General features: G+C 48.3%; 1 protein-coding gene across 1 annotated transcript in view; it reads right to left on the minus strand.

Annotated features, from left to right (window-relative positions):
* Positions 1 to 12,775, minus strand: part of BCL11A (BCL11 transcription factor A) — a 181,816-nt gene extending 169,041 nt beyond the window's left edge. The window contains exon 1 of the mRNA XM_063918216.1: positions 12,709 to 12,775. The gene's annotated coding sequence lies outside the window, so the exon portion shown is untranslated. The remainder of the gene's footprint in view (positions 1 to 12,708) is intronic.
* Positions 12,776 to 15,722: the final 2,947 nt, after the last annotated feature.

The following is a 15,722-nucleotide window of genomic DNA, read 5'->3' on the forward strand; positions in this document are numbered from 1 at the left end:
GCACTGTCTAACAGGGCCCCTCTACTCCACAGGTATCCTGCCAGCGAACTGTTCCAGCCACATATGTAATCAGTGCAATGAACTCCATTGTCATACACACAGACTGAATAACCGTCATCTTGTATCTTAATGCGCCCTCTGATCAGTGGTGCAAGTAGAAAAATGTCCTACAAGTATTGTGTGTGCCATAAAATGGGTGTGGTCAAATGCCACATGGGGCGTGGCCAATGAAAATGGCGGCGTGATACACATATGGGGGGGCTAGATACACATATGACCCCAATAGTGCCAGATACACGTTGCCCCACAGTGCCAGATATACATTGCCCCACAGTGCCAGATATACATTGCCCCCACAGTGCCAGATATACAATGCCCCCACAGTGCCAGATATAAATTGCCCCACAGTGCCAGATATACAATGCCCCATGTGCCATATATACAATGTCCCCACAGTACCAGATATACATTGTCCCCACATGCCAGATATACATTGCCCCCACAGCGCCAGATGTACATTATCCCCACAGTGCATGATATACAATGTCCCCACAGTGACAGATATACATTGCCCCCACAGTGCCAGATATACAATGCCCCCACAGTGCCAGATATATAATGCCCCCCTGTGCCAGATATACTTTGCCCCCACAGTGACAGATATACAATGTTCCACCGTGCCAAATATACAATGTCCCCCTGTGCCAGATATACATTGCCCCACTGTGCGCTCATTGCCTCCCCCCCCCCCCCCCCCCCACACACACACACACCCCTTACCGCTGGCTCTGTTTCTTTTGTGTGAGGGGAGGAGAGTGCAGCGCAGCGCCTCTCCTGCCCCTCAATTCTCTTTGATGTTCGGTCTCACGCTCCAGCGGCGGCAATCTGAAATGAGGCGCCGGTTCATTAGCCAATCAGAGCTTGCGGACCAGCAGCCAATCAGGAGCCGCGGCTGCCAGTACGCAATCTCTGATTAGCTAACAAACCGGTACCTTATTCAGATATACCCTGCCGCCGCTGGAGAGTGAGACCGGGAATCAAAGAGAATTGAGAGGCAGGAGAGGTGCTGCACTCTCCTCCCCTCACCGGTGGGTGGGACATACTAACCTTCCCCCGCCGCATTATTTGGCTTTTCTCCGCGCTCTTTGGGCAGGATGTACTAACCTCCCCCGCCACGTTATTTGGCTTTTCGCAGCGCTCTTTGTACTATCTTCGCGGCTACTGGTCACCGCTCCGCTTCCCAGTGCTACCCCTTGCTCCCCCACGCTCCCCGTCTTCATTCTCCTCTCTGCCATCCGCATCATCACCGCTGCGGCCATTGATTCCTCCGCTCTCCGTAGAGCTTGGTCAGCGCTGCGCTCCCCTTGTCAGCTGCCTGCCAGGAAGCTGTGACAAGTGCACATGCCGCCCGCAGTATGGTGAATGGCCTGGCGGTACGGCGTACTGGCTGGGAATTTCCTCACCCCGGACGGTGGGCCCTACTTTCTACTAGAACTTGTGGAGGCCCTTTTTTACCACTGTCATGTAGGGGCTGCTTCAAATAGTTGTGTGTATGTATCCAGAGCCGGCGGAACCTGCTCAGCGAAGGGATGCAGTGCAGGTAGGCCCCAGGCAGGAGAGGCGCTGTAATTGCTCTGCATCCCTTCACTGTGCGCTGTTTTTGGCAGGCTGCCGCTGCGCCTATCACTGTACAAGCAGCGGCAGCTAGCAGCCTGGATCGCGGATCTTCTAGTCCTCCCACTCCAGCCCCGCCGCTGATGTCACCTCCTCCCGTCCTGTGTAAGCGCTGTGATGCTAGCAGGAGGAGGAGTGGGGGTGGGGCCAGCAAAGGACGGCTTCGGGAGCAGAGAGCCACTAGATGCCCCCATCTCTATGGACGGAGCCATCTCATCACCTGACTGGACTCAGGAACAAAAGAGAGACTGCCCGGGACCAGTACAGAGGAAAGTGAGTTTTCTTTTTATGTGTGATTGTCTATCTATCCATCTATCTATCTATCTATCTGTCTGTCTGTCTGTCTGTCTGTCTGTCTGTCTATTATCTATCTATTTATGTGTCTGCCTACTATCTATCTATTTATCAGCTACTCATCTTTTGGATGCAGTTAAAAGGCCAGCCGTCGAGATCACAGTGTTCAGGAGACCAACAGCAGAATCCCAATAGCTGGCATTTTACAGATGGATAGAAGATGAACACCTGCCCGGTATTTCGACTCACCTGGGGGTTCAACGCCACCAACTGAGTGGGAATAGAACCTGTGGCGAGTGAAGCGAGCCACCGGGCCCAAAGCGTAGAGAGCTTAGAGAGACCACTATTTTATGATGTCACTGGGATGCATTCTGTTCTGTATGGTGGTCCCTGGAATGCTGTCTGTACTGTATGAAGGTAACTAGGGTGCTGTTGGCATTTTATGATGGTTACTGGGATGGTAACTGGGATGCTCTCTGTGCTGTATGCTGATGCTGTCTGCACTATATGGCAGCCACTAAAATGCTGTCTGCACAGTGTGGCACTCTGTTGTCTGAAATATTTGGTGCTAACTGATGCTGTCTGTATTTTATGTCAGTCATGTGAATAGCCTGCACTGTATGGTGGTTACCGGGATGCTATCTGTAAAGTTTGGCAGTCATGTGGATAACCTCTTTATTATATTGCGGTAACATGGATACTCTTTGCCCTGTACTGTGGCTAAGGCTAACCTGCATTACATTTGTGTTAGCACTGCCTATTTCTCTGACGTCCTAGTGGATGCTGGGAACTCCGTAAGGACCATGGGGAACAGCGGGCTCCGAAGGAGGCTGGGCACTCTAGAAAGATTTATGACTACCTGGTGTGCACTGGCTCCTCCCACTATGACCCCCCTCCAAGCCCCAGTTAGATTTTGTGCCCGGCCGAGGTTGGATGCACACTAGGGGCTCTCCTGAGCTCTTAGAAAGAAAGACTTAGGTTTTTTATTTTCAGTGAGACCTGCTGGCAACAGGCTCACTGCAGCGAGGGACTAAGGGGAGAAGAAGCGAACTCGCCTGCTTGCAGCCGGATTGGGCTTCTTAGGCTACTGGACACCATTAGCTCCAGAGGGATCGACCGCAGGCCCAGTCCTTGGTGTTCGGTCCCGGAGCCGCGCCGCCGTCCCCCTTACAGAGCCAGAAGCAAGAAGAGGTCCGGAAAATCGGCGGCAGAAGACATCAGTCTTCTCCAAGGTAGCGCACAGCACTGCAGCTGTGCGCCATTGCTCCTCACACACACTTCACACTCCGGTCACTGAGGGTGCAGGGCGCTGGGGGGGGGGGGCGCCCTGAGAAGCAATTATAACACCTTGGCTGGCAAAAATACCACAATATATAGCCGTAGAGGCTATATATGTGGAAAATACCCCTGCCAGAATCCAGCAAAAACCGGGAGAATAGGCCGCGGAAAAGGGGCGGAGCTATCTCCTGCAGCACACTGGCGCCATTTCTCCTTCACAGATCCACTGGAAGGAAGCTCCCTGGCTCTCCCCTGCAGTCTACACTACAGAAAAGGGTAAAAAAAGAGAGGGGGGGCACTAAATTTAGGCGCTGTATAAATTATATAGAAAAAGCAGCTATAGGGGACATAACTCAGTTAGTCCCTGCATTATATAGCGCTCTGGTGTGTGCTGGCATACTCTCACTCTGTCCCCCCAAAGGGCTTTTGTGGGTCCTGTCCTCTGTTGGAGCATTCCTTGTGTGTGTGCGGTGTGTCGGTACGGCTGTGTCGACATGTTTGATGAGGATAATGATGTGGAGACGGAGCAGATGCCTTTAGAAGGGATGTCACCCCCTGCGGGGCAGACACCTGAGTGGTTGAGCTTATGGAAAGAAATGAGTGCACGTATAGACTCCTTACATAAGAAATTTGACGACATGCCAAATGTGCGACAGCCGACTTCTCAGCTCGTGCCTGCCCAGGCGTCGCACAGGTCATCAGGGGCTCTAAAACGCCCGCTACCTCAGACCGCAGACCCAGATGTCGACACTGATACTGACACCAGTGTTGACGACGATGAGTCTAATCTGATGCCCACAAAGGCCATTCACTGCATGATTAAGGCAATGAAAGAGGTGTTACACATTTCTGATATAAATACAGGTACCACTAAAAAGGGTATTATGTTTGGGGAGAAAAAACTACCCGTAGTTTTTCCCCCATCAGATGAATTAAATGAAGTGTGTGAAGAAGCGTGGGCTTTCCCTGATAAAAAATTGGTAATTCCTAAGAAGGTACTAATGGCGTTCCCTTTCCCGCCAGAGGATAGGTCACGTTGGGAAACACCTCCTAGGGTGGATAAAGCGCTCACACGTTTGTCTAAAAAGGTGGCACTACCGTCTCCGGATACGGCCGCCCTCAAGGAACCTGCTGATAGAAAGTCTGAAGTCTGTATATACACACTCAGGCATTATACTTAGGCCAGCTATTGCGTCAGCTTGGATGTGCAGTGCTGCTGCTGCGTGGTCAGATAAACTGTCAGAAAATATTGACACATTAGACAGAGACACGATCCTGTTAACCATAGACCATATAAAAGACTCAGTCTTATATATGAGAGATGCACAGAGGGAAATCTGCCGACTGGCATCTAAAGTTAGTGCATTGTCCATTTCTGCTAGGAGAGGCTTATGGACTCGCCAGTGGACAGGAGATGCAGATTCTAAAAGGCACATGGAAGTGTTGCCATATAAGGGTGAGGAATTATTTGGGGATGGTCTCTCGGACCTAGTTTCCACAGCAACGTCTGGGAAGTCAGCATTTTTACCCCATGTCCCCTCACAGCCTAAGAAGGCGCCGTTTTATCAGGTTCAGTCCTTTCGGACCCAGAAAAACAGGCGTGGAAAAGGCGGGTCTTTTCTATCCAGAGGCAGAGGTAGGGGAAAAAGGCTGCAACAAACAGCAGGTTCCCAGGAGCAAAAGTCCTCCCCCGCTTCTTCTGCCAAGTCCGCCGCATGACGGTGGGGCTCCACAGGCGGAGCCTGGTACGGTGGGGGGCCGCCTCAAGAATTTCAGCGATCAGTGGGCTCGCTCACAGGTGGATCCCTGGATCCTTCAAATAGTATCTCAGGGGTACAAACTGGAATTCGAGGCGTCTCCACCCCACCGGTTCCTAAAATCTGCCTTGCCGATTGCTCCCTCAGACAGGGAGGCGGTGCTAGCGGCAATTCACAAGCTGTATTCCCAGCAGGTGATAATCAAGGTACCCCTACTTCAACAAGGCCGGGGTTACTATTCCACACTATTTGTGGTACCGAAACCGGACGGTTCGGTGAGACCCATTTTAAATTTGAAATCCTTGAACACATGCATAAAAAAATTCAAGTTCAAGATGGAATCGCTCAGGGCAGTTATTGCGAGCATGGAAGAGGGGGATTACATGGTATCCCTGGACATCAAGGATGCTTACTTGCATGTCCCCATTTACCATCCTCACCAGGAGTACCTCAGATTTGTGGTACAGGATTGCCATTACCAATTCCAGACGCTGCCGTTTGGACTGTCCACGGCACCGAGGGTATTTACCAAGGTGATGGCGGAAATGATGATACTCCTTCGAAAAAAGGGAGTTTTAATTATCCCGTACTTGGACGATCTCCTAATAAAAGCGAGGTCCAAGGAACAGTTGTTGGTGGGAGTAGCACTATCTCAGGAGGTGCTGCACCAGCACGGCTGGATTCTGAATATCCCGAAGTCACAGCTGGTTCCGACGACACGGCTACTGTTCCTGGGTATGATTCTGGATACAGTCCAGAAAAAAGTGTTTCTCCCGGAGGAGAAAGCCAGGGAGTTGTCATCTCTAGTCAGAGACCTCCTGAAACCAAAACAGGTATCAGTGCATCGCTGCACGCGGGTCCTGGGAAAGATGGTGGCTTCTTACGAAGCAATTCCCTTCGGCAGGTTCCATGCCAGAATCTTTCAGTGGGACCTGTTGGACTAGTGGTCCGGATCGCATCTTCAGATGCATCGCTTGATAACCCTGTCTCCAAGAACCAGGGTGTCTCTACTGTGGTGGCTGCAGAGTGCCCATCTTCTAGAGGGCCGCAGGTTCGGCATACAGGAATGGGTCCTGGTGACCACGGATGCCAGCCTTCGAGGCTGGGGGGCAGTCACACAGGGAAGAAACTTCCAAGGACTATGGTCGAGTCAGGAGACTTCCCTTCACATAAATATTCTGGAACTAAGGGCCATCTACAATGCCCTAAGTCAAGCAAAATCCCTGCTTCTACACCAGCCGGTGCTGATCCAGTCAGACAACATCACGGCAGTCGCCCATGTAAATCGACAGGGCGGCACAAGAAGCAGGATGGCGATGGCAGAAGCCACAAGAATTCTCCGATGGGCGGAGAATCATGTACTAGCACTGTCAGCAGTGTTCATTCCGGGAGTGGACAACTGGGAAGCAGACTTCCTCAGCAGACACGACCTCCACCCGGGAGAGTGGGGACTTCATCCAGAAGTCTTCCAGATGCTGGTAAACCGTTGAGAAAAACCACAGGTGGACATGATGGCGTCCCGCCTCAACAAAAAGTTAAAAAGATATTGCGCCAGGTCAAGGGACCCTCAGGCGGTAGCTGTGGACGCTCTAGTGACACCGTGGGTGTACCAGTCGGTTTATGTGTTCCCTCCTCTGCCTCTCATACCAAAGGTATTGAGAATAATAAGAAAGAGAGGAGTAAACACCATTCTCGTGGTTCCGGATTGGCCAAGACGAGCGTGGTACCCGGAACTTCAAGAGATGCTCTCAGAGGACCCGTGGCCTCTACCGCTCAGACAGGACCTGCTACAGCAGGGGCCCTGTCTGTTCCAAGACTTGCCGCGGCTGCGTTTGACGGCATGGCGGTTGAACACCGGATCCTGAAGGAAAAGGGTATTCCGGAAGAAGTCATTCCTACGCTTATTATGGCCAGGAAAGATGTTACGGCAAAGCATTATCACCGCATATGGCGGAAATATGTTGCATGGTGCGAGGCCAAAAAGGCCCCAACAGAGGAATTTCAACTAGGTCGATTTCTGCATTTCCTGCAAGCAGGAGTGAATATGGGCCTAAAACTAGGCTCCATTAAAGTACAGATCTCGGCTCTGTCGATTTTCTTTCAAAAAGAACTAGCTTCAGTACCTGAAGTTCAGACATTTGTGAAAGGAGTGCTGCATATTCAGCCCCCATTTGTGCCTCCTGTGGCACCTTGGGATCTCAACGTGATGTTGAGTTTCTTAAAATCACATTGGTTTGAGCCACTAATAACCGTGGATCTGAAATATCTCACGTGGAAAGTGGTCATGTTATTGGCCTTGGCCTCAGCCAGGCGAGTGTCAGAATTGGCGGCTTTATCATGTAAAAGCCCTTATCTGATTTTCCATATGGATAGAGCAGAATTGAGGACTCGTCCCCAATTTCTCCCTAAGGTGGTGTCAGCGTTTCACCTGAACCAGCCTATTGTGGTGCCTGCGGCTACTAAGGATTTGGAGGACTCCAAGTTGCTAGACGTTGTCAGGGCCCTGAAAATATATGTTTCCAGGACGGCTGGAGTCAGAAAATCTGACTCGCTGTTTATCCTGTATGCACCCAACAAGCTGGGTGCTCCTGCTTCTAAGCAGTCTATTGCTCGCTGGATTTGTAGCACAATTCAGCTTGCACATTCTGTGGCAGGCCTGCCACAGCCAAAATCTGTGAATGCCCATTCCACAAGGAAGGTGGGCTCATCTTGGGCGGCTGCCCGAGGGGTCTCGGCTTTACAACTTTGCCGAGCAGCTACTTGGTCAGGGGCAAACACGTTTGCAAAATTCTACAAATTTGATACCCTGGCTGAGGAGGACCTGGAGTTCTCTCATTCGGTGCTGCAGAGTCATCCGCACTCTCCCGCCCGTTTGGGAGCTTTGGTATAATCCCCATGGTCCTTACGGAGTTCCCAGCATCCACTAGGACGTCAGAGAAAATAAGAATTTACTCACCGGTAATTCTATTTCTCGTAGTCCGTAGTGGATGCTGGGCGCCCATCCCAAGTGCGGATTGTCTGCAATACTTGTAAATAGTTATTGTTAACTAAAGGGTTATTGTTGAGCCATCTGTTGAGAGGCTCAGTTGTTTTCATACTGTAAAACTGGATATAGTATCACGAGTTGTACGGTGTGATTGGTGTGGCTGGTAAGAGTCTTACCCGGGATTCTAAATCCTTCCTTATTATGTCAGCTCGTCCGGGCACAGTGTCCTAGCTGAGGCTTGGAGGGGGGTCATAGTGGGAGGAGCCAGTGCACACCAGGTAGTCATAAATCTTTCTAGAGTGCCCAGCCTCCTTCGGAGCCCGCTGTTCCCCATGGTCCTTACGGAGTTCCCAGCATCCACTACGGACTACGAGAAATAGAATTACCGGTGAGTAAATTCTTATTTTGTGTTGTCCCAGCTACATGGTTCCACTTTCAGTTTATTATCCAGTGACATTTTAAGTTCCCAATCTGCCCATGCGCATGGCTATCCTCAAACAAAATTACTACTGATAGAAAGCAAGAACAAAGCAGTAAGTCGCTGTTAATAACACAACCACGTGTGCAACCAATTAGATAGTGATCTTGCCACTCTGCACTTGAACCAAGCATCAGGATCATCATGTTTTTCGATATCTGATTTATGGTATCAGCAAAATGTATGGTTATGGATATGGATGTGAATATAGATCTAGGGGATGTAGAGATATGTGGGTGGTTAAGTGTTTGGGAGGCAAAGGTGGTTGATATAAAACAAAACAAAAAATTGGCTGCAGTTTACACCATGTCAGCACATCTAAATAACATTACTATTTTACTTAAATACTGTGTATAAATATATCATATTTTTATAATATATGTTTTATTGGCAATATTTATTACTATTAATTTATTTTATTACTAACTTGATGGGGTTGTTTTTTGTTTTTTTTTTGTTAACTTTATTTCTAAATGGTGGAGACCCAAGGGTGACAATCACTCCACTTTAAAAATACAGTTTCCAATCACTCTAAATTGGAGTCATTCATTCCTATGGGTAAAGCAAAGATGATATTACATAGGTCGCTCACATCACTATAACGGGTTTTACAATGTCCAAAGCACTCTAAAAAACACTCTCCAATTAAAATAATATCTATTTTACATTATACTTAATAAAATCCTATCACTGTCAAGTTATAATGCTCTTTGTAAAATTGTGTCGTTTAAAGCACAGCACTTCTCCGGCTTGTAATAAAAATGCTGTAAAAAAATGCATGATCGCTTCTGCAGCTGAAAAAAGCGCCAGTGTAGAAAGCTCCCAAGTTCTTCAAGAGAGGAACAATAATTCGTAAACAGGAGTTTTTGACAATAGGAAGCAGATTGCTTTCGTTCGCAGCTCGTACTGTAGTCATTACAAATCAGCAAAGTATGTCCCAGAATTCCACATGGTGATCTACCCCTGACACGCTGTACAACTTGTCTGTGAGACTTGTCAGCACTTGCCAACTTAAGTGAGTCTCAATTAATAGGCATAGGAAACCAACAATCTTTTCTCACTCAGGCTAAATTTAACATAATTGGGGTAACCTCTGAATGTGGTTTTGACAATATTTAGTACATAGAGGTACTTTGCAGCAAACAAAATTCATGTACAATTGTAATAGGTGCTTTGCTAGAAGAGTGGAGGGCTCTTACTGACAGTGACACATATAGGAAGGAGCACAACATCTCATTGCTGAGCCTGTGCATGTGCGATTCAGTTTTCCTGAAATACAAACACACCCCAACTTACGGGTTCCGAGTGGAACTAGGTCCCGGCTCGTGTCTGTTGTTAGTTCGGAACTCGGATTTAAAACCGAACTGGAGTTTTAGATTGCATGTAAAAAGGTCCAAATTGCATGATTTTAGCTGGTTTTATAAATTATCGATTTTTGTTTTTATCAATGTTCATCGATTTTTATTGATTTTAAAGGAATCAAAAATCAAACAAAAAAAAACGAATCTGACCCAAAACACTTGAGGCTGTTTGTTTCCAAAATCAAAAGCAAATCACGATGATGAATTAGAACCAAACCCAAATCACGGGGGTCTCATTTGCAAGTCCAGGAATTGTCACCATGATCCAAGTTGAGCCAACTTGGACAGCAAACAATATTGTGATGCTCCATGTCTTGTTTAGTGCATAGACAAATGGGCACTTTCTTTTAGATTCACTCATTTATTGCGTTTCTGTGCTCAGTGGTCTACAAAGGGAAATATGCCAGGATTAAATACTATTGATTCCTAACAGACCCAGCTTTACATTTTGTGCCCTCCATAGACCCCTTTAATGCAGCTTCTCCCCCCGAACCCCTCCTCTCCGGGCTCATACCTGCTGTTTAAAATAAATTAAAAAAAGGAAATACTTTACATACATTACAACATCACTTACAAGGAAACAAAGGTTCTCATTCAGAGTTAGGAGCTAAGCGGAAAAAAAAGCAGAGAGTGTACTATGTGCTCCTGGTCACACATGTTGCAATTAACGAGTTGAGTTAGGTCATGCCCCCTTACAGCACTAATGTGCCCGTCTGCAGTGCACCATGATTTGCTAAGGGGAAAGTCTGATCCTAATTCTGCTGCCCATAGTATTCACAAGGGAATGCGTACTATATGCCGGCGGTCAGGATGCCAGCAGTCACATGACCGACCGTGGCATCCCGAAATTGAAGATTACGACATTGGTTCTTCAACCTTCGGGGGTGGCTGCTAGCGCTAACTCTCTGGGGGTGTCGGCTACAACTAACTCTCAGGTGGTGGCAGCTAGGGCTAATCCACCTTAGTGCCTAACCTTAACATCCTCTCCCCAAGCCCTAACATTCTTAAGATGTCAACAAGTTGTTTTTCCCTATCCCAAACAGAAACCCCAATGGTAATGCTAAACTTAATGCTCACCCTATGTCAACATTTCCAGTGTTGACATGCTGTCACTTATTAATGCTGTCGATATTTTAACCATGTCGACAACATCATTGTTGACCTACTGCTGTCGATACTGTGAAGGTCAGTATTACTTATAACAAGCATATTTACATACTTTCCTAGAATGTCCAGGAGACTCCCAAATGTCAGGAGAGTTTTCCTGTGCTCCTAGTACACTAGCTCCCCAAATCTTGTTCTCACTTCTCCAGTTAAGTAAGTTTCCCATTATGTCCTCATGGCAACACCTCCCCCCTGAACTGTGGCATGCCCCCCACATCTCAAAACTGGGCTTCTGGGATCTTTGGGATGACCCCATCAAAAGGTTGATAAGTAGAATACTCATGAATTACACAGGTTCCGTAGCTGGCTGACTTCAAGCCTGCATTTTATCTGATCTTAATCAGCCACGGAACCTGTGTAATTCATGAGCATTTAGGAGGTCATTCCGAGTTGATCACTAGCTGCATTCGTTCGCTGTGCAGCACTGAGGCAAAAAAATGGCACTTCTGCGCATGCGTATGCGGCGCAATGCGCACGCGCGTCGTACAAATGCAACGAACGATGTAGTTACACACAAGGTATAGCAAAGCTTTTCAGTCGCACTGCTGGCTGCAGAGTGATTGACAGAAAGAGGGCGTTTCTGCGTGTCAACTGACCGTTTTCAGGGAGTGTTTGGAAAAACGCAGGCATGGCTGGCCTAATGCAGGGCGTGTTCATGACGTCAAAACAGGAACTGAACATTTTGAAGTGATCGCAAGCGCTGAGTAGGTATTGAGCAACTCTAAAACTGTACAAAAAATGTTTGCCGCCGCTCTTCGATCCTTTCGTTCGCACTTCTGCTAAGCTAAAATACACTTCCAGTGGGAGGTGGCATAGCGTTTGAACGGCTGCTAAAAACTGCTAGCGAGCGAACAACTCGGAATGACCCCCTTAAATTTGTTAGCTGCATGAAAAGTACCTTATGAAACCCTTAGATACAGGCACCCTATAAACCTTTTTACATTATTGGAAATAAACATAAAAATAAATGCAATGGTTTAAATTGACATGTACAATTTGAGAGGCATAAGCTTGTAAATAACAATAACCATGATCATATGGCAGTTTGAATACAGGCATTGGTGTAACCAGAAAAAAATAGGCCCCATAGCAAAATTTAGAAACCAATCCCCAGTATGGCACAAAAATAGCAATTATTACACTCTGCCCCATCCTCCGCTCTGCTAGCCTCAGGTTACTTCCCTTACGTAGCCAAAACAGGTCAATAATTTATTAAAGTGAAGATTAAAATGATAACTACTAACTAGACAGGTGTGCAGTTCCAATTTGCTGCACTATCACAGACAGGCCTAAGCAGGCTCACTGTAACAGCAACACACGCAAGTGATGTGGCAATCTGTGGCTGTCCTTATATACAGTAGACAGGGGATGATACCCAATATGCAGAACAAGAGCAGTTCATACTTGCCTACCCTCCCGGAATGGCCGGGAGGCTCCTGAAAATCGGGTGGCACTCCCGGCCCCCTGGAAAGGTGGGCAAGCCTCCCGCTTTCCGTGCTGCCCCTTCACGACCCTCCTCGGCCACCCGCAGCAGAGAACAAGTGGGCGGTCCGAGGGGGTCTGATGACGCGATTTGCGCTGAATAGTGTGGACCACCAGCCAATCAGAGGCAGAGCTCACGCGCCAGCTCCTGATTGGCTGGCAGTCCGCACAATATTTCAAATGGCCACGCGGCGCGCGGTCGGAGATGTCAGCAGCGCCGCCGCGGGTACTTACTTCATAGCGAGGAGACGCGCTGTGGCTGCCTGCCAGTGGACTCTCCTCATCTCCCCTCAGACACAGCAGCGGGTGCGGGGGGCAACAATTGTGAGCACTGCTGGGGGGGAGGCATTATTTGTGTATCTTGCACTGCTGGGGGGGTGAGCATTATTTTTATATCTGGCACTGCTGGGAGGCACTAATTGTATATCTGGAACTGCTGGGGGGCACTAATTGTATATGTGGCACTGCTGGGGGGCACTAATTGTATATCTGGCACTACTGGGAGGCACTAATTGTATATCTGGAACTGCTGGGGGGCACTAATTGTATATGTGGCACTGCTGGGGGGCACTAACTGTATATGTGGCACTGCTGGGAGGCACTAATTGTATATCTGGCACTGCTGGGAGGCACTAATTGTATATCTGGAACTGCTGGGGGGCACTAATTGTATATGTGGCACTGCTGGGGGCACTAATTGTATATCTGGCACTGCTGGGAGGCACTAATTGTATATCTGGAACTGCTGGGGGGCACTAATTGTATATGTGGCACTGCTGGGGGGCACTAATTGTATATGTGGCACTGCTGGGGGGCACTAATTGTATATGTGGCACTGCTGGGAGGCACTAACTGTGTATCTGGCACTGCTGAGGGGCATTAACTGTGTATTTGGCACTGCTGGGAGGCATTATTTGTTTATCTGGCACTGCTGAGGGGCATTATTTAAGTATCTGGCAATGCTGGGAGGCATGATTTGTGTATCTGGCACTATGGGGGGGCATTACTTGTGTATCTGGCACTACGCAGGGGGGGGGGCATTACTGTTGCGAGGCTACACCCACTTTTGTGAGACCGCACCCACTTTTATGAGCCCGCACCCACTTTCACAGGAATGCGCACGCACTGGGAGGGGGAGGAGGGCAGCTCTTCCAGAGGTTTTTTTTTCCGAAAGTAGCTCACACCCCAATTAAGGTTGGATACCACTGTACTAGAGCTTCTGAGAGCAGAGCCAGTTCAGGATTTCTATGCACCCTAGGCAAAGCTTCATCCTAGCGCCCCCTAACTTGTACACCCCCCCCCACCTCCCAAAGGGGATATACAGGTGGCCAGTTGGTGAATTTGGGGTGAATTGCATCATTATACATATACAGAGAAAAGGAACATTACTCAAGGACTTTTAAAGCGATAAAGTAATGTATATTGTAAATAAAGTCACAAAATTGTGTGACTTGACTTACAATGGGGTAAATTTGCTAAGGTTGGAGATTTTTTGAACTGGTGATGTTGCTCATAGCAACCAATCAGATTCTACTTAAAATTTATCTAGCTGCTTCTAGAAGATAATAGATAGAATCTGATTGGTTGCAACATCACCAGTTCTAAAAAAACCCTCACACCTTAGTAAATTTACCACAATATATTTTTACTTTAAAAGTCTTTAAGTGCCATCTATTCTTTGTGTTTACATGTTGTCCAGCATGTTAGTTATTGTATAGGCCACTGAGGCCAATTTCACTTTTTTTATATATAGTATGGGGGGAATTCAATTGTTTGAAAAGTCGGTTGGGTGTCTGTTTTTTTTCCTGTCTATTAGATAGGAAAAACACCCAACTGACTTTTCAAACAATTGAATATCCCCCTATATATGGGGTCTGGTGGGGATATTTAATTAGGGTTGGGTATGGGATGCCAGCTGTCAGAACACCGACAGGGGCATCCCGACCACCATAATCCTGACAGTTTGAATGAAACTAAGTAACCCTACCCCTTTATCCTTCCTCTAACCCTCCCCCCCACAGCCTAATCCTAACCCTCCCTGGCATACTAACATTCATGATGCCTGCTGTCAGGATTCCGGTGTCGGCATTCTGACATGTGACGGGATTCCGGTGCCGGTATTTTGAATGCCAGTATCCCTTCCGCCGGGATGCCAACTACATCCCTTTAATTGTATGTGTATACACACAGACATAAATATATTTGTATGCTCCTTATTGTGTTCCATCCCCCCATCTGTAAGTTCATTATTGAACCCCTCTCCTCCATATGTACTGTATTGTGCCCCAGTGCCTGTGTTTTTCTTATTAATCTGTTTACAAGTGCAAACCATCCATCAGGCTGTAAGATCTGTATTGTCTGTGGTCCTGCAGAAACCCCATGGGTTACTTACGTTCAGGGCCGTAACTACGTGTGTGCCAAGTGGGCTTGGCACACAGCGCAGTTGCCCTGAGGGCGCAACGGCCAGCGGCATGTAATGAGTCAAATTGACTCATTACATGCCGCCTCTGTGTGCGCCATGCGCCGCGCTGGAGGAGAGAGACCAGCGCCGGGCAGCGTTAAAGGAGGAGGAGGAGGGAGGGGGAGCAGGGAGCCGCAGCAGCGCTATTTGATTGGTAGTAAGCGCCGCTGCAGCATCCCCCTCTCCTTCTGTATTGGCTGCCCGGCGCTGCTATGGATGCTGGGATGCGGTTCCTTCATCCCAGCATCCAAAGCAGCGCCAGGCAACCAATACAGAAGGAGAGGGGGATGCTGCAGCGGCGCTTACTACCAATCAAATAGCGCTGCTGCGGCTCCCTGCTCCCCCTCCCTCCTTCTCCTTCTCATCTCACTGCACTGAGGGACTCGGAGATGCCAGCACGAGGAGCCTGTCAGTGGGGAGAAGGTAAGTATATCCCTCTCTCTCTTTCTCTCTCTCTCTCTCTCTCTCTCTCTCAGGGGGACACCGTCTGCCGCAATGTGTAAAATGGGGTCCTGGCTGCCGCAATGTATAAAAAGGGGGTCTGGCTGCCGCAATGTATAAAAAGGGGGTCTGGCTGCCGCAATGTATAAAAAGGGGGTCTGGCTGCCGCAATGTGTAAAAAGGGGTCCTGGCTGCCGCAATGTGTAAAAAGGGGTCCTGGCTGTCGCAATGTGTAAAATGGGGTCCTGGCTTCCGCAATGTGTAAAAAGGGGTCCTGGCTGCCGCAATGTGTAAAATGGGGTCCTGGCTGTCGCAATGTGTAAAAAGGTGGACTGGCTGCCGCAAT

Source organism: Pseudophryne corroboree, chromosome 4, assembly GCF_028390025.1.
Source record: "Pseudophryne corroboree isolate aPseCor3 chromosome 4, aPseCor3.hap2, whole genome shotgun sequence".
Lineage (NCBI taxonomy): Eukaryota > Metazoa > Chordata > Amphibia > Anura > Myobatrachidae > Pseudophryne > Pseudophryne corroboree.